Here is a 26,199-nt window from a genome sequence, read left to right as displayed (position 1 = left end):
ACCGCATCTTAATACTGCAGTCCCTTGCTTCCACCTCCCAACCTTGGAGTTCCCCTGATAGAATCAAGGAGTGGAGAAAGATTCGTGACAGCAAGGATCTTCATTTTGTTAACTGGTGTCTCTACCCTAAGAGCCCAGAACAGTATCTGACATACATTGAGTCCTCAATACATATCTTTGGATGAATAAATAGATGAAGGATTGTTTCACAAGTAATGGCCTTTCCTTTATGCTCTAGGTTCCCTGATTTCAAGGCCTTTTGAATGTACACTTACATGAAAGTGGGATCAGGTGGTGGAGGGTTAACAGTCACTACAGAGTGCTACAGGCCACCAGCTACTATCTGAGATCATAGGATCTGGTGTTGGGAAGAAAAATTGGCTAGTGTTGGGAGGAGAAATTCAACAGATTTCCAGTGTACTAAATCTGGTCTGTTTGGGGAAAAAGATGCCTGATAGAGCAGAACAAGGAGCAGCTGCCTGTGCTTGGTTTCAGAGCTGGGAAGGACAGCCCCACACTGACTTGATCTCTGGTGGAAAGTTCTTGAGCATAAACCACGCTGCATTGTTCCTTCCTATTAAGGCAAAGGACCAGCATTTTGAAGCTCTTATCAGTCAATCTCTGGTCAGGGGCTGCTTCCAGACTAGGGTGTAACCTTCTTGGTGGGCAGCGCCTAACAGCCCAAGGCAATTCTCCAGAGAAGAGGGGCAGCTGTGAGCCCTCAGCACATGACACTCACAGCAGCTGCTTGTATTAAAACCTCTCCCTTTTGTCTTCTGAACAAATCAATTTATAGCTCTTTTGAGTTAATCCTCTCCTTAATTGTGGGAGTATTTGTATTCAGGCAATGGGAGGTGAGAAGCCCTAATGGAAGTTTCAGTTAGTAGAGGGGAGGCAGGGGTAGCTAAAAGGGGGCTGAACAGGACTGAAAGTGTAGGTGGGGAAGAGGAGGTTCAAGGAAGAGACACTGGGAAAGTGATTGGGAAAGATGGTCCCATGTCTGGCCTGGGAAGAGTCCCTCTTCCTGGCTCGCAAAGGGAATACATTAGTCTTGGCTCCAATTTGCTCCATCCTTGGCAACTCTAGGGAATAAGAACCTCTGAGCTGCAAGTAGGTTTAAATAGCTCCTACTTAATTCTCCACCTATGACAGTAGTTTTCAGGCATTTTTTTCTTGCATAGCCTCTAAAACCACATACCTCATAACATAGCTTAAAGGTGACACCTAACAACTTGTTATGGAACAATTTATGAAAGTTTACATATTGCAAATAATGTAACTTCTGGCATGTTGCAAATGCTGATATTTAAAAATAAAATTGTTGCTTCCCTCTTTTAAATGTATTAAGTGGAACCAAATACCATAACAGTTTGACACCCAACATTATTCAGTTGAAAGATACATGAACAAACTCCTTTTAATAGTTAGACATGAAATCAACTCTCATTTTCATTCTAGTCACCCCACAGAATTGTATCTATTGAAATATGTTTTATGCTTGAAAGTCTTTCATCATTATATACTAATCTCTGCCATAAAAATATGTATAAACTTATACTTTAAAACTGCTTATTTCCTGTGACTGTAAGACTCTGAGCCTTTGGGACTATTTACATACGTAGATGGGAATGAACAAAGTTTAGTTGAAACAGTATCATTCAATCAAGCACTTCCTGAATAGTATCTCAAGAAATTACATAATGATCTGTCATCAAAATCATATGTAGTGATTCGTCAAATGACCACTGCTCTGTGGTCATTGTAAGGCCCTGCTCTGATTTTGTTGAAGCAAGGCATTAAGAACTACTTTCCTTTACAAAAGAATTTGCTGTCTCATGATTAAAGTAATACACTTTCTCATGGAAGTTAAACATCTAGAAGTTGGTGAAAAACAGCCACACAAACAAAACCTGCCGACATATTTCTGTAAAGTCTTCATGTATCCTGGGAGTATCCAGTTTGAGCAGCATTGATCGATAGAACAGACTGTGCAAAGCAGGGGATTGAGTTGGGGAAGAAGGCATCATCTCTACTGAGCCCAGCCAGATGGTATAATCTAATTTTTAAAAGAGTCAGTGTTGAGTTATTGTGATATGGGACCCCAAACTCATATACTGTACTCAATCCACTTATTCATTTACTTATGTTCAGACTGAAGTGTGGAAGACTGGTACAGAGATGGTGGGCGGGGTTGCAGAAATGCAATAGGCCTTTGGACATGGAAACTCAGTACTGAAAAGAAGGAAGAGAACCACAAATAGATATTGTTACCCATTCATCTGGTGTTTTAGATTCTTCTTTAGAGCAAGTAACCGGCATCAAATTTTGCATTAAGCTTGAACATAACTCCACAGAAACTATTCCATGATTCACAAGGTTGTAGCTATGGGCAAGTGCTGATTGGTAGCTTCATCACAACAATGTGCCTGCTCATGCATCATGTCTGGTGCACAGTGTTTTTGTTTTTTGTTTTGTTCAAAACATTAAATCACCCAGGTAACTCAGCCCCTGACAGCCCAGATTTGGTGCTGTGAGACTTCTGGCTTTTCCCAAAACTAAAATCACCTTTGAAAGGAAAGAGATTTCAGACTGTATGAGATTCAGGAAAATACAACAGGGAGCTGATGGTGACTGCAAGAACTGTGTGAGGTCCCAAGGTGCCTACCTTGAAGGGGACTGAGGTGTCATTTTCCTTTGTACAATGAAAGTTTCTTGTATCTTGTACCTCCTTCAGTAAATGTCTTTATTTTTTGTGTTAGATGGCTGGATACCATCTGGACAGACCTTGTATATATCAATGTGTGGTAGCTACACTGAACCTTGAGTTGTGATTAATCAAATCAATTTAGCCATTTTTTTCATGATCTTGTGACCATTCACAGCAACATAAACCCAGAGAGAAAATGCATCCATTGGTTGCTCCTTCAGATTGCTTAACTGATTGGATCAGCTATGTTATGGTCTGGTTCAGCAGTCACACACAAGATATGAACTGTACTCCTACAGGGAATAGTTCTGATTAGCCAGGTGAGGTTGATTCTATGGAAATATCCACTCCCATTCAATCTCTACCACCACTTGCCTATGATAGCAGGAAGTTTTGGCCTTTCTTTTCATGGGCAATTGTAAGCGCCTCAGTTCTCCTTTCAGTTAGACTCTGTACATAAAGGCAGGACTGATAATAATCAGGAATCCTTTCTGATTTTGTCAGTACCTTGCTGTTCTGGTCATTAAATTGGAATGTAACTAAGCAAGTACAATTTGAGATTTTATTTGGAGGTTTTCCTTACAAAGATTTGGGGATAAAGGCAGTCATTTAGTGTATGAAACAATAAAAAAAGGAATTGAAGTTGTAGGTCATGGGACATCATAGCAAAACTAATTCTATATCCATATGACCTCAAATTATTCTTCCTCTTTCTCCTTTTTTCTTTTGGACAGTCCTATTACAGTCATTTCTCCTCACCTTTATTCATTTGACATTTTTATGATAACCAAAAATATAAATTCAGAATTGGCTCCTTAAAAACAGTGTATTACATTTCAGTTTTTATTCAAGGCACTTCTTGGAGAATATGTGACTACTTATTGCTTAGTTCTTAGACTTCATTGATATGTATATTCCTTTTTGTGGGCCGCCTAGTCAGTCTTCTCATATGTAAGTAACTTGTAAGATTCCTCTTAGCTCTAATTGACTATGATATATTGGCTATTATAATTAATATAGACTGGACTGTGATGCATGTTGGGACCTCAGTAGACTGAAGAAGATGAAAGAGGTAGGAAAGAATGTTGGAAAGGCCCTGACTGAAATTTTATGGACTGATTCAGTTGTAGAACTACCCTTTCTAGGTTGTGGTTAGGACATCAAATCAGAATTCAAAGGAGGTAAACTTGGGCTTTATCCAAGTCCTTATCTGGTCCTGAAGCTGGGATAGAGGAAAGCTGAAAACCAAATATTTGATGGTAAGATCTGGTGCAATATAGTCTATTGGAATTAGAGCAGGATGCCAACAAAAAGAAGAAGCCATACAGAGCAGGATCCCACTCCAAGGGACAAGGGCAGGAAAAAAGATTTTTTAGAGAATCGGGGCTCTAGCTAATCAGTTTGGAACTCTGAGGATGGTCTAGTATCAAGGTGAGAATTATAGCCCTAATCAGAAAACCAACACAAAAAGCCAATCACAGAATTTAGCTGTGGAGAGCAGGACCAATAAAATGACATTGGTCTGATCAAGATAGCATAAAGTACATTAAACAAAGTGGAGTCACTCATGTCAACCAAGATGGCTGTTAGTCAGCCATGACACTTTTGTTCAAGAGGGAAGTTACTAAGTCAGAGCAGATACATTTGTCGAGGAGAAACACCTAAGATACCTGCACATGTGATCAGAATTGCCCTGTCTGCAGAGCAGGACCATCCATGGATAGGCTCCTGGGAAAATTCTACACTCGCCGTCATGGGTGCCAAGCAAAAACAGCTATGTACCACCCATAGGCTCCTGGGTAAAGTCCTCACTTGCAATCAGGAGTGCCAAGACATTTATCAAAAAGACCCAGAAGGGTGGAGTACACCACTTTCAAGGTATGACTGAGGCAGGCTGCTCAGACCACTGCTGAGACAGCTGAGCTCCACACACCAGAGCACTGCTCCATGCCATACTGACCTCCCTTGGCATCAGCCACTGGAGGCTCTGCCCCACTGGACTGAGGACTTTGTCTGCCCTGCTGAACTCCTGGCTCTGGAGATCCTTCTTTGCAAGATGCTGACAACTCCCTTGTCCATGGAGCTGTGTCCTGGACCTGCAGACTGAAACTCTGAGACTCATGTTTGTTATTCCCCATCGATTTCTCTGTGTGTATGTTATATTTCTCCTAGATTGTTAGAGTGTGAGTAGGATATTAATGTATGTTGATGTTCTACTTTGAATGAACCTGCATTCAATAAAAGTTGAGTGAATATGTGTGACTCTTATCTATTCCTTGGTGTTCATCAGCAGGCAGCTAGTGGAGCAGTTGCCCAGTTGACTTACAGGAAAGACTGTATCATGAACACATGCTCCTGACATTAGCCAAAAACTTTTGCCTCAGGGAAGAGGAAGCAGTTCAATGAACATGAAGTGGGATGCAGAATGAGGGTCCCTACTCAAGTTCCCCACAACCCATGGTTGGGGGTTGGGATATTGGGGAAGTGAATGGTACAGCTTAAGACATTTTACATAACAAAGGGCAAGCTAATAAGTGTTCTACCACCCGGGGGGGGGGTATCTATGTGACTCTGAGAGAATTCAGGGGCTCCTAACATAGCCAAGGGAGATGAATGCCCTCCCAAGAAGTGCCTGTGTCACAGGGACTCTTGCCCTGGCTAAATATGGCCAAGAAAATGTAAACAATATGGGAAACTGGCAAATGTAGCTCATTGTAGGAAGGGCCGGAGATGAGGTCACGTAGGAAGCTCAGTGTCAGAATTAAAACTAAGGGTAGGCAGAGAGAGAAAGAGACCAGTCTACAAAGAGGGCTGAGAGAGTAGGTAGCAGCAGTGTTGGTCTGCAGTGAAGAGGCCAGCCATTTCACAGAGTTTCAGCCATGCTGCCTATAGTGAGGGAGGAGCTACATCTCCTCCTCTGAATGGGCAGCCATGAGGCAGGAGCCATGAGGGATTGGCCATGAGGTCAGAGAGAGAAAACATCAAGCATATATGCAGTTTGTAGTCATGTTTCTTCCATGCAGCCAAGTGTAGTGAGGAAGAGGCAGCTATGAGGAGATGCAGCCATGTGGGCTGTACTGTAGGAAGCAGGCATGCCAGTCTTTAGTGCATAGGAGCTGGAGTGGGAAAGTGGAGACCCACTGGTAAGCCTGCTTGAAGAAGATGCCAGGAAAGCTTATAGAGCTGGGAATTATGGGAACCTGATGAACCAAGCATGGATTAGTGGGAGATGACTGGAATGCTGAACTATGGCCAAGAACACTGAGACTATAGACTTTTGCTTCTTTGAAGGACAAAGAGACCACTCTCTTGGGACTTGTGTCTTCCTAGACTTCGTCATCATTCTGTGCAACAAAGCACATGGTCTCCTGGACTATTACATGGAGGCTGAAGACAATGTATCCCTAATCCTGAAGGAAATAGTTGCTGTGAGAGGATGGTGACTTGGAAACCCACCGGTGTACTTTCCAGAGAGGATGGAGAACTGTTTGTGCAGCCACCTTAAGAACAGATAAGGATATAGGGAAGTATTTGGCTTGATTTTGGCATATAGTCTGGTGGGGAACAAGGCAAGTGCTGGGTCTCATGGGAGAACAGGGTTCTGAGCAAAAGTGCTCGTGGTCCCCCTAAGATCTCACCCCTGTAAATAAAAACCTGTTTCCTCTAACACTAATTGTTGCATCATTCATCAAGGTGCCATGTGCATGGGCCCTGCTTTGCTTGGTTACACGTACCCACTTGACATAGAGGGCCTGGGCCGACAATATCTATTATATTACTCCTACAACAGGATGGAATGCCTAATAACCTGCTTTCTTAGGCAGGATTTGGCTCACTAGATGTAAGAGCTTCTATCAGACCAGGGTAAAGAAAGGCAGGAATTAAGAGAGTCCATCCGCTTTATGTACTTTGTTTCATTCAACTCCAATTTTTGCCAATGCTTAAATAGTCACAAAAGCATCATACTCCTTGACTGCTAACTTTTCTATTCTATGACTTTTACTTCTACCAGAACAGAGTTCAACTTCTTAAGGAATTAAACATGATCAGGCACTAATAATTGGGCTAGAGATTTCTGTATATCAGTGGGGTTTATACACTAAACTCTGGCAAACTTTCTGTAAAAGTCCAGACAGTAAATATTTGAGGCTTTGCAGGCTATAGAATATCTTTCATGAGTACTCAACATTGTCATTGTAGCATGAAAGCAGTCATAACAATATGTAGACAAATATGTATAGCTTTGCTCCAATAAATTTTCATTTATGGACCTTGGAATTTGAATTTATGCATCACCAAAATATTATTCTTCCTTTGATTTTTTTTCAATTTAAAAATGGACAAATCATTCTCAGCTTGTTGGCCATACAAAAAACAGGCAGTAGGCCATAGTTTGCAACTGTTGGATTAAAAGAGATGGTTTATTTAGTGAGCAACAATCTACCTAATTTTGCCTAGCAGTACTCCAACACCACAGTTCAGGCTTCAGTATCCTGCTTATACAATTAACATTGCTCCAAGATCTGGTGAAATTCAGGCCACAGACAAAGGATAATATAAGAAACTCATCTATTATCCACTCATACAACCAATCTGTTTGATGGTCCTGCTGTAGTTTTACTTTTTGTTCTGGTGATAAACTCTCATGTAGTTGTTATTGATAAAGCTGCTTGATTGCATTACAATTCCTACAAACATACTTTCTTCTATGTCTGAATTTCTGATTGGCACCCAGTTCCTCCAGAACTAGAGTCTTACCATGACTAAAGTGCTCCTGGGGAAGAGAGTGTTGCATATTAATTAACCTTAATGACTATGGCTGAGTTTCTGTAATCTTCCTGATTTTGACCCTCTATCTGCCTGAATCATCCTCCTGAGGTTGGTCTAGTCTTAGGCCTTGCTAATTTGGCCAATCTCACCAAGTCTGACTGAGTTAGTATCATATGAACAGAGAGGCATGCAAGCAAAGAAGATAGAAAAAAATAAACATTCAAAGACTATCTTTAAACAGTTTTCATGATAACTCAAAACCAAGTGGTGCAATCTCTATGTCTTGTTCTATCCTTTAGGAGGCACAAGTGTTAAGAACTGAGTTTCTTTCTGCCACAATTGCTGCTGAACACTAAAGGAAAAAATATGTACAGGTAAAATTCTTAGTAACTGCATCAAGGCACAAAAGAATGTATTTCATTTTGGACTTTACAACTCTAAGTTTCAAGTCTCTGAGGGTTTTTTTATGGTTTTGGCTCATTTTTGATTAATCAAAACTGTTCCAGAATTTTATGAAGTATGGAAAGTGATTCAGTCACATAGTTTTAGTATTTTTAATAATTCTCATTCACACATACTGAATTCTATACTATGATAGATAGCTATCCTTATTTGTGAATGTGTGAATTACTTCTTCACAGTGAAACTATATATTATAATATAGATGATTTACATTTCAACATTTCATCAAAAATTACACATCCTTTGCAAAGGTAATTGGAAAAAATATTTATGTCTCCCCATTTTGAGTTAATGTATTTTCTGGGATGAAATCTGAGAATGTGTATTTATGACCTAAGTTGATCTTTCATCAAGAAAAAAAATAGCTCATCTGCTTTGTACTAATATTTTTTTAAAATTTTATTTATTTATTTATTTTGGGGACCTGGCCCACAACCCTGGCATGTGCCCTGACTGGGAATTAGCCTGGTGACTATTTGGTTTGCAGGTCAGCACTCAATGCATTGAACCATACCAGCCAGGGCTATACCAAGATTTTAAAATGTGGTTAATTAGGAAAAATATGCATTGCGCTTCTGTCAGTGCAATTAAGTGACCATGAACATGAGTGGAGAGTGGAGAGAACATGACATAAGGATTTAGAGTGCTTGCTGATAAATTAAAGAACTAACTTTGATATAATAAAATAAGTATCTAGACATAGCCCATACTTTTGATTTTCAAGTATGGAGTTTTAAAAAAGATTTTACTATTAGTTTATTTTTAGAGAGAAAGGAAGGGAAAGAGCAAGAGAGGGAGAGCAACATTGATGTGAGAGAGAAACATTGATTGGTTATCCTTTATACATGCCCCTACTGGGGACCAAAACTGCAGCCCAGGAATGTGCCCTGACTAGGATCAAACCATACTCCTTTTGCGTTGTGGTATGATGTCCAACCAACTGAGCCACATTGTTCAAGCCTCCAAGTATGGATTTACAGTCACTTGCTTTCTTGAAAAACAGGAAATGCCTATATGCTGCCATGAAACTGACTTTGTTTTTTATTTTATTTTATTTTATTTTTCAATTGTAGTTTACATTCAATATTATTTTGTTTTACTTTCAGGTGTACAGCAGAATAGTTGGACAGTCATATACTTTCAAGGTAATCCCCAGAATATTTCAAATATTCATTTGACACTACACATAGTTATTACAGTATTATTGAGTATACTCCCTATGCTGCACTTTATATTCCTGTGAATCTTTTGTAACTACCAATTTGTGCTTCTTCATCCCTGCACCTTTTCACTCAGTCCCCCAACCTCCCTCCCCTCTGGCAACTATCAGTCTGTTCTCTGTATCTATGAATGTGTTTCAATTTTGTTTATTCATGTATTTTGTTCTTTAGATTTCACATATAAGTGAAATCACATGGTATTTGTCTTTTTCTGATTTCTTTCACTTAACATAATACCCTCCAGATCCATGTATATTCTTGCAAGTGGTAAGACTTCATTATTTTTATGGTAGAGTAATAGTCCATTATACATATATGTACCACAGCTTCTTTTATCCACTTATTTATTCATAGACACTTTGCTTCCATATCTTGGCTATTGTAAATAATGCTGCAAAAACATAGGGGTGTACATATCCTTTTGAATTAGTGTTTTGGGTTTCTTCAGATATATTCCCAGAAGTAGAATCACTAAGACATAAGGCAGTTTCATTTTTAATTTTCTGAGGTAACTCCATATTGCTACAACAGTCTGCATTCCCACCAACAGTGCACAAAGGTTCCCTTTTCTCCATATCCTCGCCAACACTTGTTTCTTGATTTATTGATGATACAGCCATTTTGACAGGTGTGAGTTGCTATCTCATTGTGATTTTAATTTGCATTTCTCTGGTGATTAGTGACATTGAGCACCTTTTCATATATCTATTGGCCACCTGTATGTCTTCTTTGGAGAAGTGTCTATTCAGGTCCTCTGCTTATTTCTCAATTGGATTGCATGATTTTTTGGTGCTAAATTGTGTGAGTTCTTTATACATTTTAGGTATTAAGCCTTTATCAGATGTACCATTGGGGAATATCTTGTTCAATTCAGTAGGTTGTCTTTTCATTTTGTTGATGGTTTCCTTTGCTGTGCTGTCTTCAAATAGCTTTCATTTTAACTCAAAATCAAGATGGTTCAATCTCCTTGTCTTGTTCTATCCTTTAGGAAGTACAAGTGTTGAGAACTGAATTTCTTTGGGCCATAATTGCTGCTCAACACTAAAAGAAAAAATTGTTGATGGTTTCCTTTCCTTTGTTGTAGCCCCATTTGTTTATTTTTTTTTCTTTTGCTTCCCCTGCCTGAGGACATATATTAGAAAAAAACATTGCTAAGAGAAATGCCAGAGTGTTTATTGCCTATGTTTTCTTCTAGGCATTTGATAGTTTTGAGTCTTACATTTAAGTCTTTAACCCATTTTGTGTTTATTCTTATATATGGTTAGGAAGGGGGTCTAGTTTCAAGTTTTTTTGCATGTATCTGTTCAATTTTCCCAGAACCATTTATTGAATAGACTCTTTTTACCTCAATGTATGTTTTTGCCTCCATCAAATATTAATTGGCCATATCAGCATGAGTTTATTTGTGGGCTCTCTATTCTGTTCCATTGATCTCTATGTCTGTTTTTATGCCAATACCATGCTGTTTTGATTACTGTGGCCTTGTAGTATAGTTTGATATCAGATAGCATGATTCTTTCAAATTTGTTCTTCTTTCTCAAGATCACTGTGTCTATTCAGGGTTTTCTGTGGTTCCATATAAATTTTAGGATTATTTGTTGTAGTTCTGTAAAATATTCTATTCATATTTTGATAGTAATATGATAGTTAAATCTATAGATTGCTTCAGGTAATGTCGACATTTTAATGATGTCAGTTCTTCCTATCCATGAACATGATATGTGTTTCCATTTATTTGTACTTTTTTCAATTTCTTCCTTCAGTATCTTAGAGTTTTCTTTTTTGTTTCTTTTTCTTCTTAAGATTTCTTCTTTTTTGATTTAATCTTTGTTGTATTTTTCCATTACCATTTAGTCCCCTTATACTTCCCTCCTTCCAACAATCACCACACTATTGTCAGTGTCCATGAGTCCTTTTTACTTTTTGCTCAATCCCCCCATGCCCTAACCTGCTCCACACCACTACCTATCATCTGCTGTCCATGTATGAGTCTGTCTCTGTTTTGCTTTCTCTGACTGGCTTATTACACTTAGAGTTTTCTAAGTATAGGTCTTTTACCTACTTGGTTAAATTTATTCCTATGTATTTTATTATTTTTGATGCAATTATAAATAGGATTATTTTCTTAGTTTCCTTTATGATAGTTCATCATTGGTGTATAAAAATGCAACCGATTCCTAAATATTAATTTTGTATCCTGCTACTTTACTGTTATTTATTAATTCTAGTAGTTTATGTATGGAAACTTTAGGTTTCCAAATTGCCTTTTCTTGATTACTTTGGTTATGTTTATTGAGGTATCTTATTTGGCACAGACTGACAGATTGCTATTTTGGGAATCACTCCAGTTTTTTTCTTCTTGATGTTGTTGCAGTACAAATATTACTTCAAAGCTAAATGTGTAAATGCCTTAGTGATTATACTTACAAATTGGGAAAATGGGTATCATAATTTTATGTTCCTGTGAACCACACAATCCTCAATTGCAGAGCCCAAAAGAAAAGGATACCTTCAGCCACAAAAGAAACATGAAAGAATACAGAGGAAAGCAAGAATACTGCTAATCTAACTAACTTCACCTTCCAACTTTGATACTACTTTCACTGGTTTCAAACTATATCCATGCTCCTATATTCACTACTTGATCTTGGAACTCTAACAAAGAAATAAGCCTTTTTTTTTCATTTAAGCACATTTATTATTCCAAGGACTTGGTTTTAATGAAAAATGAGGATTAGAGCTCTAAGTAACAAAAGAACAGCAGTGGCATTTATACACATTAACTTCCCCAAGGACCCTCTGTTTTAATACAAAGTCATCATGGGTGGGTTCTTTAGCAACATTAAGTATAGTAGTGGCATTTGAGCACATTAACTGTCCCAAAGACACTCTGTTTTAAAGCAAAGTTAGGAGAGAATGTGGTCCCAGACTAACAAAGGGACAGTAGCCCCTTTTAGCACATTAACAGTCCCAAGTACTGTCTGTGGTAATGTAAGAGAGTTAGGTATGCGGAGGATCCAGGTTAACAGGAGACAGTGGGGACTGAAATTTTGCACATAATCAATTTGTGATAAGTGCCTTAAGTAATTATTACTTTTCAAATGTAAAGTTGGTGCTTCATTCCTGATATAATCATCACTACTAATCAATTAGAATTGTGCATGTAAACTGTCCTAGTGCATTTTTCTTGAGTACTAAAGGTCCCCTGCTGGAATTCTAAAGGAGTGGCTGTGGCTAGTTCATAGACATGGACAAAAGCAATGATGAATATTATTAATTTAAGAGAAAGATCCTTGAGTGTTGGGCCCACATTATAGCTACCAAATGGGATACAGTGAGCCTTTCAAATGAAAAGTACTCTGGACAACTATAACTGTACAAATTCACTGTCCAAGAGCTAATTTCCTGAGTAAATCCCTCCTTAGAAATATCTTAGATGGTATGATGGGGTAGGATTCCATTTTTTTATTGCATAAGAGTATGAACATATGCAATTATGCATATAAACTATTTAAAAGAAGGTACAGATGCTACAGAGATAAGGGATATTCTAGACTAATGGGTGAGAGGGACTATGAGCAATGAGGATTTTACATATTCTCAAAGCCTGTAAGTGATGAAAAGAGCATGAGTGAGTCTTACCTGTTTGGCAGGGCCATAAACAATTGTGTCCATTAATATTCCAAAGTAAAGGGCTTTGAGCATTAACATCTCTGCAATAGTCTGAAGTTACAAAGGATATGTGTAATGAACAGGGACATGGTCAATTGGAATTCTACTCATTACTTATTCATGGAACATGATCTCAGATAGTATTGCTTAGTAGCAATGCAAAATATATGGAGGATCACTGATTACAGGTTATACAATGTAGAATTATAGTTTGGTTCTTTAATTGTCTCAGAACAGCAGGACTCCCCAGAAGCAGAGCAAAGACGGTAGGTAGGGTGCCTTCAGACAAGGCTATAGCAATTGGGACTGAGCACGTTAACTGTTGAACGAAAGACTTGGGTTTTCTGCATCCACTACAGTATGCAAAAGTGTTTTGAGCTGGAATATAATCTGATAGGCAGGATTATGGATAGATTTTCACTCAGTGTAAAGAGTTTAGGTGGTCAGCACAGTATATGAACACTGCCAAGAAAATTAGTACTATGACTACTGCAGCAATGACAGAGGAATGGTTTCTCCTGTCTTAAAGTTCAGGGGATCAGGAGGATGAATAGTAACTAGAATTAAGGACAATTCTCTGATATGAAACTCTTGATTAATTAACATTTTCTAACATAATGGTGCATAGACTCCTTGTTTTCACATGGGACAATGGACAAATGGGATTCTTTACAGTAATTGAAAATAATGACTCAGATAGTCAGCACTGAAGACTGGCAATGCTGAAGGCAGGTAGAGCATCACAGTCTAATGGATGAGGAACAGATGAGTTTTCATTAAATGTGATTGAAATAAATTCTACAAATAAAGAAAGCCACAATAGTTATTTGAGGCTTAAATCTAGCCCTAGCAAACCACATAATCAAACTATTTATGACTGACATCCAAAAAATGAGTAGAAATTAAAGTCCAATCCCAGCATTAGCCAAGAGGTAGGTGTTCCTCTTGAAGAAAGCAGGGATTCCTCTTCTGCCACCTGTTGGCCAATGATCATCTGAGATCCATTTTGGTCCTTGCTATGACTCATCACCAAGTTCACATGTGGTAGGCATGGAGCACTTCCCCTGGCCACAGTGTAAAGGGCAGAGGCCAGGGGGAAGTAGACTAGCCTTAGGCCATAGTACCAATGCAGAGGAATGGGGCTAGGTTCAGCCAGTGAAACTATTTATCCAGCATGATAAGTGGCAGTGCTAGAGGGGAGGGAGCTGTTAAGAAGGGAGGGAGCTGGAAAGCCAAATGTCCTTGGAAAGACCTGGGGCACCACTTAATGGGAGCAGACTTAAGAAAGTAGCATCTCTGCTTCTACCTCCTGATTGGCTGAATAAAGACGGCCCTTGAGGAGACATGCAAAATTGGTCTAATTCTATTTTTCCATTCATTGGCTGTACCCAATTGTACCACCCTATCTGATTGGGTGGGTCATGTGACAATCCAGCACTGACCATCCCACTTTTACTCTTTGCAGCAAACACAGAAATGTTCCATCTTTTCTTTAACGTTTTTAACAATGCTGCAGGCCCATCTGGAGCAAAGCCCAACAAGAATGTACCACACACACACACACCAAAAAAAAACCCCACCAGGACATCCACATGACAAACTTCCATTATATCTGCATAACAAGGACTGCCGTATTACCCTGTGGCAAAACCTGTCAGGAGATGCATGCAGCAACACTCAAGTCCTGCCATGTTTTACACGGCAGCAAGTATTTGCACCACCATTTTACAACATGTAACACAGCATTTCTAATGCCATGCTGTGCACTAGAACAAAGACACCACCATGATGGGACTTCCCACCAGTTGAACACTGCGGCAAAATTGAACATGCCATTTTGGATGCTAATAAACCAGGCAGCCATGCTGAACAATACTGCAAAGTTGAGTCACCATTTTAAACCTTGCCCTTAAGTCTTCCTCCTCTCATTTTTAACTACCCCTTTGTAATGTGACAAGGGACAACCCTAATCTTCTTTCTCAATATAAGACAATTCATGCTAAGCTCCAAAAAAGCCTCAGATCAGCTCATTCAAAATATTTAGCTCATGCAATACATATAACTGCCTCTGTCTGTCCCAGTCTCCATATTGCCTCCCTAGTTTATACTAAGCACAACCAACAAACCATCAGCCAAGCCACACAGCAATCCTAAAGCAGTCCCAGCCTAACTAGACCCTTGGCCTAACTGCAGAAGCATCTCCCAGCCAAAGCCATAGGTGCACTCACATACCACCAAACTATTAGCAGCAAAAACCTCTAGACATTCCAGACAGTATTTAAAAATCACAGAAAACAACCACTTTTTGAGAAATTAAAAAAATCTAAGCAGGTATCTATGGCCCCAATGGGTAAGGAAAAAAAATTAAAGCAGGTATCCAAGGTCCCAGTGAGCCAAAACCTTTTTTTTAAATACCAGGTATCCATTGCCCTGATGGGCTAGAGGTTTGGAGGAAAAGGGTACCCAGCAGGTATTCATGGCCCCAAAGGACAAACTTTTAAAAATATATAAATAAAACCATATATCTTCCACCTTGATGGGCAAAATATAGAAGAGTAGAAGGAACAGAAAACTAAATCAAAGACAAAAACAAAAAACAAATATACAAAAAAGAAAAACCAGCTTCGACCAAAAATTATTGCAAAGAAAAATTCCTTTAAAATAGAAAATGGCCTAAAAAAGATTCCACATACCTGACAAATAGGGAGGGAGGTGTCAAGAAAATACTGGGAGAAAATTTAGAATTTTAAAATAATTTTATAGAATTTCGGTGATTTTTTTTCAAAGAAATTCACCATAAAGACTGGCAGGGGCTGGAAAATGTTCCAGAAATAACCTCATGGGTGAAGACATCTGCTGATTAGCAAGAGTCCATTCCACCTCAGAAAAATAAAAAAAATATATAAAAATAAGTCTTTTTAAAAATTTTTTTAGAGAGAGGGGAAGAGAGGGTGAAAGGGAATGAGAGATACATCAATGTGAAAGAGACTGGGGACCGAACCCACAACCTAGGCATGTGCCCTAATCAGAAATTGAACAGGTGAACTTTCACTCTGCAGGGCTATGCCCAACAAGCTGGGCCACACAAGCCAGGGAGAAATAAAAAGTCTTTCTTTTCTTCAGTTTTTCAGTTTGTATAATGAGAACTTTTCCTTCTAACATTCAGACTTAGAGCTATGAGATTTTTCCTTAATCTCATTTGTCTTAGATGTATTTTACATCTGTACCTTCTCTCTCCCATAATAAACTTTCCAGTGATATGGAAGAGACACATAGTGTCCCAGCAGTGTTTATTAAGATGGGAGAAACTGGAGTCTATTTAAATGATGATGGGAATGATCCAGAAGATCACAGAAAATTAAAGATAAAAGAGAGAAAATATAATAGTGTAAGATTCCTAATAAAGTGGGAATAGGGACACTTCATTCATAATATCACTAAGCAACAAGTAGGATGGGGGTGCAAGAGTCATACACAGTCTTTGTTGTTTGCATTGGTCCCTTCCCTGGATTCTATAAGACTGTATGTTTTCCCTTAACTTTATTTTGTCATCACCATATAGGCTCAGGGAGGAGCATCATATGTTAGTTATGTGCTATACAGACTTAGGAATAGAACTGGCTTGGATTCCTAGGCCAATATTTCTGCACACCATATTGTTGTTATTAAGAACAGTGTATTTTAAAAAATACTCTGATTTTTTTTATTCTTGATTAAGAATTTTCTCTACACTTTAGTACTTTCTAACTGTTTGATTTGGAAATGGTTCTGCATATGAAATTAATCTAAGGTACAGGATATTCCCTGTTCAAGTGTCTGGAGGAGTTCTGCTGCGTTCACTGCTCCCTTATATCCCTTTTGGCACCACTAACTCATAAGTAGATATGGAGGAAACAAAGGATAATGTTAATTTAACCAGCTTCACCTCCCAACTTTGATAGTGCTTTCATTGGAACAGTGGCTTAAAATCATTTCTCTGGTTCCTGTTCACTGTTTGGAACTATGACTGAAAAACACACAGTCTTTTTCTTCATTATATACATTTATATTTATAAATTTTCCATGAGAAAATCCAATAATAAGCCCATAGGGAGTATTTATAAATTATTTATTAAGTCAGTACTCTGCAGAACTCATTGTTATCCTTTGACTACTTCATCTACCAATTTTCTAAGATGTGAGTTGCCTATTTGTGTACTAATCTTTTCACCCCTCAAATTGTGTTTTTTTATTGTTCTTAACCCTGATAGCTTCACTCCATTGTAATAGGACCCCATAAACTACTTTTGCCCATTAACTTGTTCTTTATTATTTTCTCTCATAACATTGACTTAAACGTTCTTATGGAGCATTTTCTGAGCCTGTGTTGCTACATGGACTATCTTCTACTTTCTTAAACTTGAAATACTAACACTCAAAAGTGTCAAGTAATTCTGTACTGATCATGTCCAACTTTCCTTTCTCTGCTGGCAACCTGTCTTCTGACTGTAATTCTTGAGGGTCATGCCCAGGGTCCCTATAGGCAGGCCTAACACTGTGAAGGGAACCATGCAATGAACAGGGAACTGGCACCACAACTTTCTTGATCAGTCCTATAATATCTTGGCGAACAAATCCCCAAACTCCAGATGGTCCTTTCATTTTCTGATGTTTTTGTTCCCATGAACCAAAGTCTTTTAGCATCATTTCCCCCCACAAACAATAGTCAAGAACTCTGACTGGCTCTTCTTCTACCTTCTTATCTCACACAAGGACACTCTCACTTGAATCACCATGGCTATAGCTTTATGCTTCATTTCAACAATGTTGGCTGCTGTTCCTTAAGCCTACTCTTTATATACTTTGAGTTCATGCTGACTTTCTTCTGTTGCTTTTGTCAATATGATATCACACATCAGATGTGACTGCTGTTACTGGCCATGGCTGGACATGACCAAAGGAGGCCCCAGGGTGTACCAAAATGGAAAACTCCTAGATCATGTAATAATGGGCAGGAAAAAAAGCAAATGTTTCCCCAGTGCTGGTACATCAAGAACTTTAAGGCCCTAGCACACAAATTGGGCCTGGGTTATATGACTTCCTGAATAGAGGACTTTTTTGCCTTTTATAGCAGTATAAGATGTCTGTCTCTAGGTGCCAAATGTGAAGGCAGAAAAAGCATGAAACATAACAAGCTCAAATTCACACCTCCCCAAACCTGGGTGGGTATTTTTCTCCATGTGGCATGCCTAGTCTACAGAATTCGGTCATGCTTCTTAGAGATCCACGGGAGGCCATGGACAGCCAAGTTAACTCTGGTGTCTGTATCTCATTTGTATTCTTTGGTCTGCTGATCTACTTTGAGAGTAAGCCTAAGTAAAAGTGAACTTTAATGTGCACCAGATTCCATGATTTTGCCTCATGTAACTGGAAATCAATTTTCCTTTTCATATTTTTACTGATCTATGGCTCTTATCAGCTGGTCTTCAGGATAATACATAGAGGAAGGTGCTCTGTGGGAAGCTTTGCCTCCTTCCTCCCTTCATATTCATTTCTCTTCCTACCATTGATCTTAGGCATTCAACTTCACTGACATTGAATAAAATTAGTTATTCTTTTAAGAAATATTTTTAAGCACCTACAATATGTTAGGTACTGTTTTGAACATTGAGGATATAGAACTGAACAATGAAGGTAAAAACTGCTCTCATGGGCCTGACATTTGACAGTATGTTAGATTGTAAAAAGTGATATGGAGAAAATTACACCAGCAAGAAAGTAGAATAAGTAGTATTTGAGACTACTTTAAATAAGGCGATTAAGGAAACAATGAAAAGCTGACATTTAAAGAAAAAATGAAGGAAGTGAGGGCACAAGTCACATACTACTCCGGGGTAGATATTTTCAGGTGGAGAGAACAACAAGAGAACACTCCCTGAGGTGGGATCAGGCTTAGAAACAATCTAAATTTCCATCAACAGATGAATGGACAAAATATGGCTTATCCATACAATGGCTTAAAAAGGAATGAACTACTGATTCATCATACAATGTGGGTGAACCTCCAAAACAATATGCTAAGTAAAAGCAACCAGGCACAAAATGCTACATATATATGATTCCATTTACATGAAATGTCCATAATAGGCAAATTTATAGAGACAGAAAGCAGAGTAGTAGTTGCCTGGAGCTGGGGATGGGAAAGCAGATTAAACTGTAAATGGGATCCTGAAAGTGTTCTAAAACTAAAAAGAAAATGATAGTTACACAATTCTATAAATCTACTAAAAAGCCATCAAACTTTACATTTAACTAAATAAACTAGATAAATTTTATGGTATGCATATCATACCTCAATGAAGCTGTTTAAAAAAAAAAGTAGGCCTGGCTGACTGGCATTCTAGAGCTTTACTAGATTGAGAGAATGAGAGAGAGAGAGAGAGAGAGAGAGAGAGAGAGAGAGAGAGAGAGAGAGAGAGAGAGAGAGAGAGAGAGAAGATAGAAGACAGAAGAAAAAAGAAGAAGCCACCCTAGATACCAGTGTTCGCCCACTCCACCATCATAAGGGTGAAACCTATAGGGGAGAGTGAAGATTTGACAAACATTTTCCATTTCCCAATCAGGGTTAGGGGAAAAATTGAAAACAGTGTGGAATTATGCTCAGTTTCATCTTTGGAACTCTCAGACACCACATTTCTCAGTGCCCCCTCACTAACAAGGCATGATTATAAGAAAAATCAATACAAGGCATATTGAGGCAGACAAAGAAACTTATATATCCCTCAGCTCTTACCTGGAATGGACTAACCAGGAAGTTTCCTCATGTTTCCAGTGGGTGACATGGAAAATAGCTGCATGTTAACAGCCACCAGGCCTGTCATGAGTCAACTTCCATAAGGAGAACTCTATGGCAGAGATTGCAGGATGGCAGCTTCATCCAGGAACTGGAATAAAGAATGTAGCTAAGAGTCAGAAGATCTAAAAGGCAGGCAGGGGGAGATGTGGGGCCAAGTCAGCAGAGTGGTGAAGAACCCTGGACCTAGATGGGCTGAATGCATAGATCCTTCATTTTACAAGCCCTGTATTTCATCATTAGATGTCAGCAATGTGTTAGTGTTGGGGGAGAAGAGTTGCTAACAACATTACTTTAGTGAGCAATGAAGAACCACACAAGGACGCCCATGTCAACTGGCTGCTCCTTCTCTCTTGCCATCTTGAGGAGGAAGGATGTGGAGGTGGGGAATTGAAACTCAAAACACTGAGAATTATCCAAAGGGACTGAATTAACCCAGAAGATACTATTTTTATTGAAATATATTTTATATATAACATTGTGTAAATTTAAGGTATACATATTGATTTGATACATTTATATATTGTAATATGATTGTCATTGTAACAATAGTTAACACCTCTATCACATCACATAATTAGCATTCCTTTTCATGGTGGGAATAATTACGATGTAGTCTCAGCAAATTTGATGAATGTAATACAATATACACTATAGTTTATATACACTATACTATGCATTAGGTCTTCAGGATTTATTTTTTAATGGAAAGAGACTTCATTTTTTTCATGGCTTAATATAGTAATAAAACAAGTTTAGTTAGTCCCTGATTGAACACAGTGGACCAAGGCCTATACCTGGCTGCTCATGTACAGTATCATGACTGTAGCAAACTCTGGGGAACCAGATTGAGCTCTGTAGAGTTCTAGATAAGGTACTAACATTTTTGGTATTGGATATTTGATAAGGATTTTGATAATGAAGCTAAAAGCAGGAAAGAAAAAGAAGACAGAGGAACATAGGTAAAAGAATAAAATGGCAATAAATATGTACCTATCAATAATCACTTTGAATATAAATGGCTTAAATGTTCCAATCAAAATACATAAGGCAGCTGAATGCATAAGAAAACAAGACCCATATATATGTTGTCTAGAAAAAACCCATTTCAGAAAAAGAGATAAACACAGACTAAATGGATGAGAAAAGATATTTCATGCAAATAAAAAGGAAAAAAAAGTTGGGTAGCAATGCTTATATCAGACAAAATAGACTTTAAAACCAAGGCTATAGGAAGAGACAAAGAAGGACACTATGCAATAATAAAGGGAAACAAGAAGATGTAACCCTTGTAAACATTTATGCGCCCAACATAGGAGCAACTAAATATGTAAAGCAAATCTTGATGGATACAAAAGGAGAGATCAACAGAAATACAGTTATAGTCAGGGATTTTAACACCCCATTGCCATCAATGGGTAGATCTTTCATACAGAAAATCCACAAGGAAATCATAGTCCTACATGACACACTAGATCAGATGTATTTAATTGATATTCTCAGAGCATTTTACCCCAAAGCAGAATATACACTCTTTTCAAGTGCATATGGGAGATTTTATAGAATAGACTCCATGTAAGGACACAAAACAAATCTGGATAAATTTAAGAGGACTGAAATCATAACAAGCATCTTCTCTGGCCATATGGTATGAAACTAGAAAGAAAGTAAAATGAACTTTTGGTCCTGCAGTGGTGCTTAGCCAGCTGCGCCCAGCTCCAGTTCTCTGCTCATTCACTCTGTTCTGCTCAGGCTGCACCAACGTAGCAATAGGCCATCTCCTTCACCAAGGACTTCATGGCCAGAGGCATTACTGCTCCCATCTCTAAGACAGCTGTGGCCTCTATCCCACAGGTCAAGCAGCTGCTGCAGGTACAACACACCAGCAAGCAAATTGCCGCTGAAAATTTCGCAGTACAAGGTCATGTGGGTTGCATTGTAGGTATCCCCAAGGAGCAGGGCATGATGTCCTTCTGGAGAAGCAGCCTGGTCAGTGTCATCTGCTACTTCCCCACACAAGCCTTCAAGTTTCTATCAAGGATAAGTACAAGCAGGAATTCCCGTAGGGCACGGACAAGCACATGCAGTTCTGGAGGTATTTTGCCAGCAACCTGGCCTCTGGAGGTGCAGCTGGAGCCATCCCCCTCCTTCCCTTTGCTTTGTCTACCCCATGGATTTTGCTAGAACTCATCTGGCTACTAATGTGGGGAAAATGAGCACCCAGCAGGAGTTCAAAAGCCTGGGAGGTTATCTGATGAAGATCACCAAATCGGACAACACCTGAGGCCTGTACAGTGTTTCAATGTCTCAGTGCAGGGCACCATCCTCTACCAGAATCCCTGTTTCAATGTGTGCCACACAGGCCAAAGGCATGCTCCCTGTCCCAATGAATGTCCACATATGGTGAGCTGGATGATTGCCTAGGTGGTGACAGCTATGGCCAGCATGATCTCCTACCCCTTTGACTCCATGAGAAAGAAAATAATGATGCAGTCAGAGTGCAAAGGAGCCTGAGCATGTACAGGAGGAACATCAACTGCTGGCAGAAGATCTTCAAGGATGAGAGGGGAAAGGCCTTCTTCAAGGTCACCTAGTCCAGTGTCCTCAGGGGCATGGGTGGTGCTTTCATGCCAGGCCTGTACAATGAGCTGAAGAAAAAGTTATCTAGGCTCATCACCCCACCTAGGAACAGGGACCAGCAGAATCACATAGAATTCTTCACTGTTATGGACCATTGATCTTTCAGAAATTCCAATGCCCTTGTCTAGCCAGATCATGTGTGAAGGGGTGGGGAGGGCTCTAGAACAGGGTTCGTTGTCATCACAACCACTGGCTCCCTGATTCCATGCATCCGTTATGGTGGGGTGGGGAAATCTTGACATCTTCGTGGTTCCATGGGCAGAACAGCTCCCCTATGCAGACCTGAAGCCTGGGTGCTTGTAAGACCAGCCTGTGTGTATTTGTTTAAAGGAAATCATGTCTCCTATTTGTACTAAGAACTATCTTCTTTTGCATAGCTTAATATTGTGAATATGTTCTATGTTGGGCATTCTGCTGCAAATAATAAAAAACAGGACACATAAAACAGAATGTAAAATAGTGGTTGCCAGAGGTTCAGAAGTTTAGGGGAGGGAGTCATGAGGAGTTATTGTTTAATGGGTACAGAATTTCAATTTTGCAAGATTAAAAGAGCTCTGGGGATGGACAGTGGTGATGGTTACATAACAATATGAATGTACTCAATACTATTTTTAAATGATTAAGCTAGTAAATTTTATGTTATGTGTATTTTATCACATTAAAACTTTGGGAAAGAAAGAAAATAAACAAGTGGTCCATGGTCATACATCTGTTCAAGAAGTAAAATCAATAATTGGAATCAGGTCTGTCTGATACAAATTCTATGTTCTTTCCACAAAATCATGAGACTATCATAATCAAATAATGTGACTTTATTTATGAAACCAATAATTCTCCAGTAGGTACATCTTGGTCAACCATGTATTCTTATTGTTACAAAATTTTATGGGCCTTGACTTCAAGAATGTCTTCACAGCCTGTGGATCATTGTTTTGATTCTTCTCAGTGGTAGTAAATTTTACTTCTTTGAGGATGGATTAATTTTTGGAAACTAGGGAAAGTAATTTTATGGTTTTAAATGTGGTTAAGCTAGGTAAAGCAATTTGAGCAGAAATAAGTTATGTTTATAATATAACAAGTTTATTTCCCTGCCTGGTTCATACACTCGATCAATACCTAAATATTTCATGAATTAATGAGTAGATAGGTAAACAAATCTTCCAAGAGAATCACACCTTGACTTTGAAGGTCAATACTAACTAGAGATTATAGATTGAGAAATATGTTTTGTTCATATTGTTGAGTTACTCATTCACACCATATATCTGCTAACAAAAGTTCACAAAGGTCTACTGTATTAACTCTAAAGAAACACAGCTGGCCCTCCTGATAGTAAATTTCAATTTTATGTCTCATAATTCAGTCTCAGTCTGTCATTCTCCCTAGAGATAAAACTAAGAAAACAGGCTAACCATCAACCAAAAGGATTTAAGAGCCCAATGTGCAGAGTGAATACATAATAAATACAAGTTAGGAGGAGGTCCTCATTTTATCTGAAGAAGACAAGAACTTGTGAATCTTCGCCCATTTTTATAACCTAATCTCTTTTTTAAGAGTAAAACTTTTGAAAGGATTTATTGAGCAATAAATTTATTTTTTCATTTTTAACCAAATGTGTGATCTGTAGACACATTACTTCTTGTTAATTTGAGAATCATTTGATTTTTAGATAAGTGAGGAATCTGTAGTTAAACTATAAAAGATTCAGTACCAATGATTTTTAAGCAACATTATGCATATAATGAGATAGCAGATAGCCTAACTACTACAAAACAAACATTTGTAATATTTGAATATAGGTATATTGAAAATCCAACTAAATCACACATTTGATCACAGCTGAGTGTTTGGTTTTATCCACACCATGCATTTTTTTTTCTCAATGTACAGTTCTATATAGTATCCACCTCTAACCACTGTAACTCCAAGCTAACATTTCTCAGATATCCCCCTTCCAAAATACCAGATTCATATCAACTTGTCTTTTGGACATTTCCATCTGGACTCCCAGAATCAAGACTTTTGCATATACCTATTAAGACTGTATGATAGAGTACCATGTAAATATTGCCTCTTGGGGTTATACAGTATAGCTACCTTGTCCACAAATAAAATAGTCAAAATTAAACTTACTAAGTTCTTCCATCAAAATGAGCTTAACTTGATGAGTTCAGCTTTGAAATTTGTAAGTCTTCTTGATAACTCCTCTTGTGCTCTATGTTCAATCAATGGCTTAACCAAATAGATTCTTACCTTCAAGGTGCTTATCAGATCCATTTTCTCTTTTTTCTTCCCACTGGAAAAAACCTAACCATTCCTTCATTGTTTAGAATTATAGAATTGCACATATGAAAGCAATAATGGTTGTATAGGTCCAGACCAAATAGTTCATTGTATGGATGAGGTAACTGAAGTCTAGAAAATTTAAATGACTTGCTTAATGTTGATCTACAACTGGTTAGTGACAAATGTAGGATTAGAATAGGAGTCTCCTTATTCTCACACACCCAATCTTTTCACTATAAAATGATTATCCCTTTTTTCACCTGGCTCCATCATCTGTCTTCTGGCTTTCCCCACTTCAATCCATCCTACACACTTTGGCCAGATTAATTTATATAAAATATTACTTTTTAAATAAATCTTTTATTGCCTCATCTTGTTTTATAAAGTAAGCACAAAGTCATTACTGAATGACATATTATGAGTGCAACATTATCTTTCTGGTATAATTTGAAAACAGAAAATATATCAATGTATTTCTCTATATTAATAGACTAAAGGAGAAAAATTGTGTTTGTTTGAAGCATTTCAGAAAAATATTTTCTGAATTTCAATATTTATGTATAAAGACAAACCTAATTGAACTCATCATTTTTCCAAGAGAAATGAAAATTTATGTTCACACAAAACCTGTGCACTAATATTTATAGAAGTGTTCTTCGTAGTTGTTAAAAACTGGAAACAATCCAAGATGTCCTTCAGCAGGTGAGTGTTGTACATCCATACAATGATATGTCACTCAGCAATAAAAAGTAATGAATATTAACACATGCAACAACCTGGATAAATCTCCAGGGAATTATGTTGAATGAAAAAGTCAGTCCCAAAAGTCACATGTGGTATGATTTTATTTAAATAATATTATTGAGTTAACAGAATTAGAAATGGAGAATAAATTAGTGATTGCTAGGGGTAAGCGTAGGAATGAAGGAGGATGGATGTGGCTATAAAGTGGAATCATGAAGGGGCTCTGGCAAAAATTCTGTATCTTAACTGTGGTGGTGGTCATGAAAATGTACATATGTGATAAAGCTGCATAGGATTACACACATGTATACATGCACATGCATACACCAAAGAGTGTATGAAAAACAGGTGAAATCAATAATCTCTGTGGATTGTATCATCATCAATTTCTTGGTTTGATAGTATATTATGGTTATATAGGATGATACGTCTGGGAGCAACTGGGGAAAAGCACACAGGACTTCCCTTTACATCTTTTTACAACTTTCTGCCACAAAGTATCATTATTCCAAAATTTAAAAAGCTGAAAAATATTAAAATAGAGAGATTTTTAAGCAAAAGAAATTCTGACTTGTGGACATCCTTTGGTTGTAATCTTAAAAAGCTGGATCCTGCCCAGTATGAGGAAAGTTTAACTCATAAGGTATTTTTTTTCTTTTTTATTTTTTTGAGAATTTTTATGAGTTTATTTGAACCAAACTGACGACAATGCCTGGGAGCAAATCTCAACTGCTCCTCAGAAGGTGATTTCATGCTGTCTTGCCAATTAATGTGCAGGTTGTTAGAGATTCCTTAATGATGGGAAATTTGAAGAGTGAAAAGAGAGGTCAGTGAACAGTAGAAATAAAGCTGATTAAGTACACCAG

General features: G+C 38.1%; 1 pseudogene; it reads left to right on the top strand.

Moving 5' to 3' along the window:
• Positions 1-22,401, top strand: part of LOC123805011 — an 83,715-nt pseudogene extending 61,314 nt beyond the window's left edge.
• The last annotated feature ends 3,798 nt before the right edge of the window (positions 22,402-26,199 follow it).

The sequence above is a fragment of the Phyllostomus hastatus genome, unplaced genomic scaffold, assembly GCF_019186645.2.
Source record: "Phyllostomus hastatus isolate PE091 unplaced genomic scaffold, TTU_PhHast_1.1 phas_scaffold_28, whole genome shotgun sequence".
Taxonomy (NCBI): domain Eukaryota; kingdom Metazoa; phylum Chordata; class Mammalia; order Chiroptera; family Phyllostomidae; genus Phyllostomus; species Phyllostomus hastatus.
Note: the sequence above shows the minus strand (reverse complement) of the source record. Positions and strands in the feature narration are given on the sequence as shown.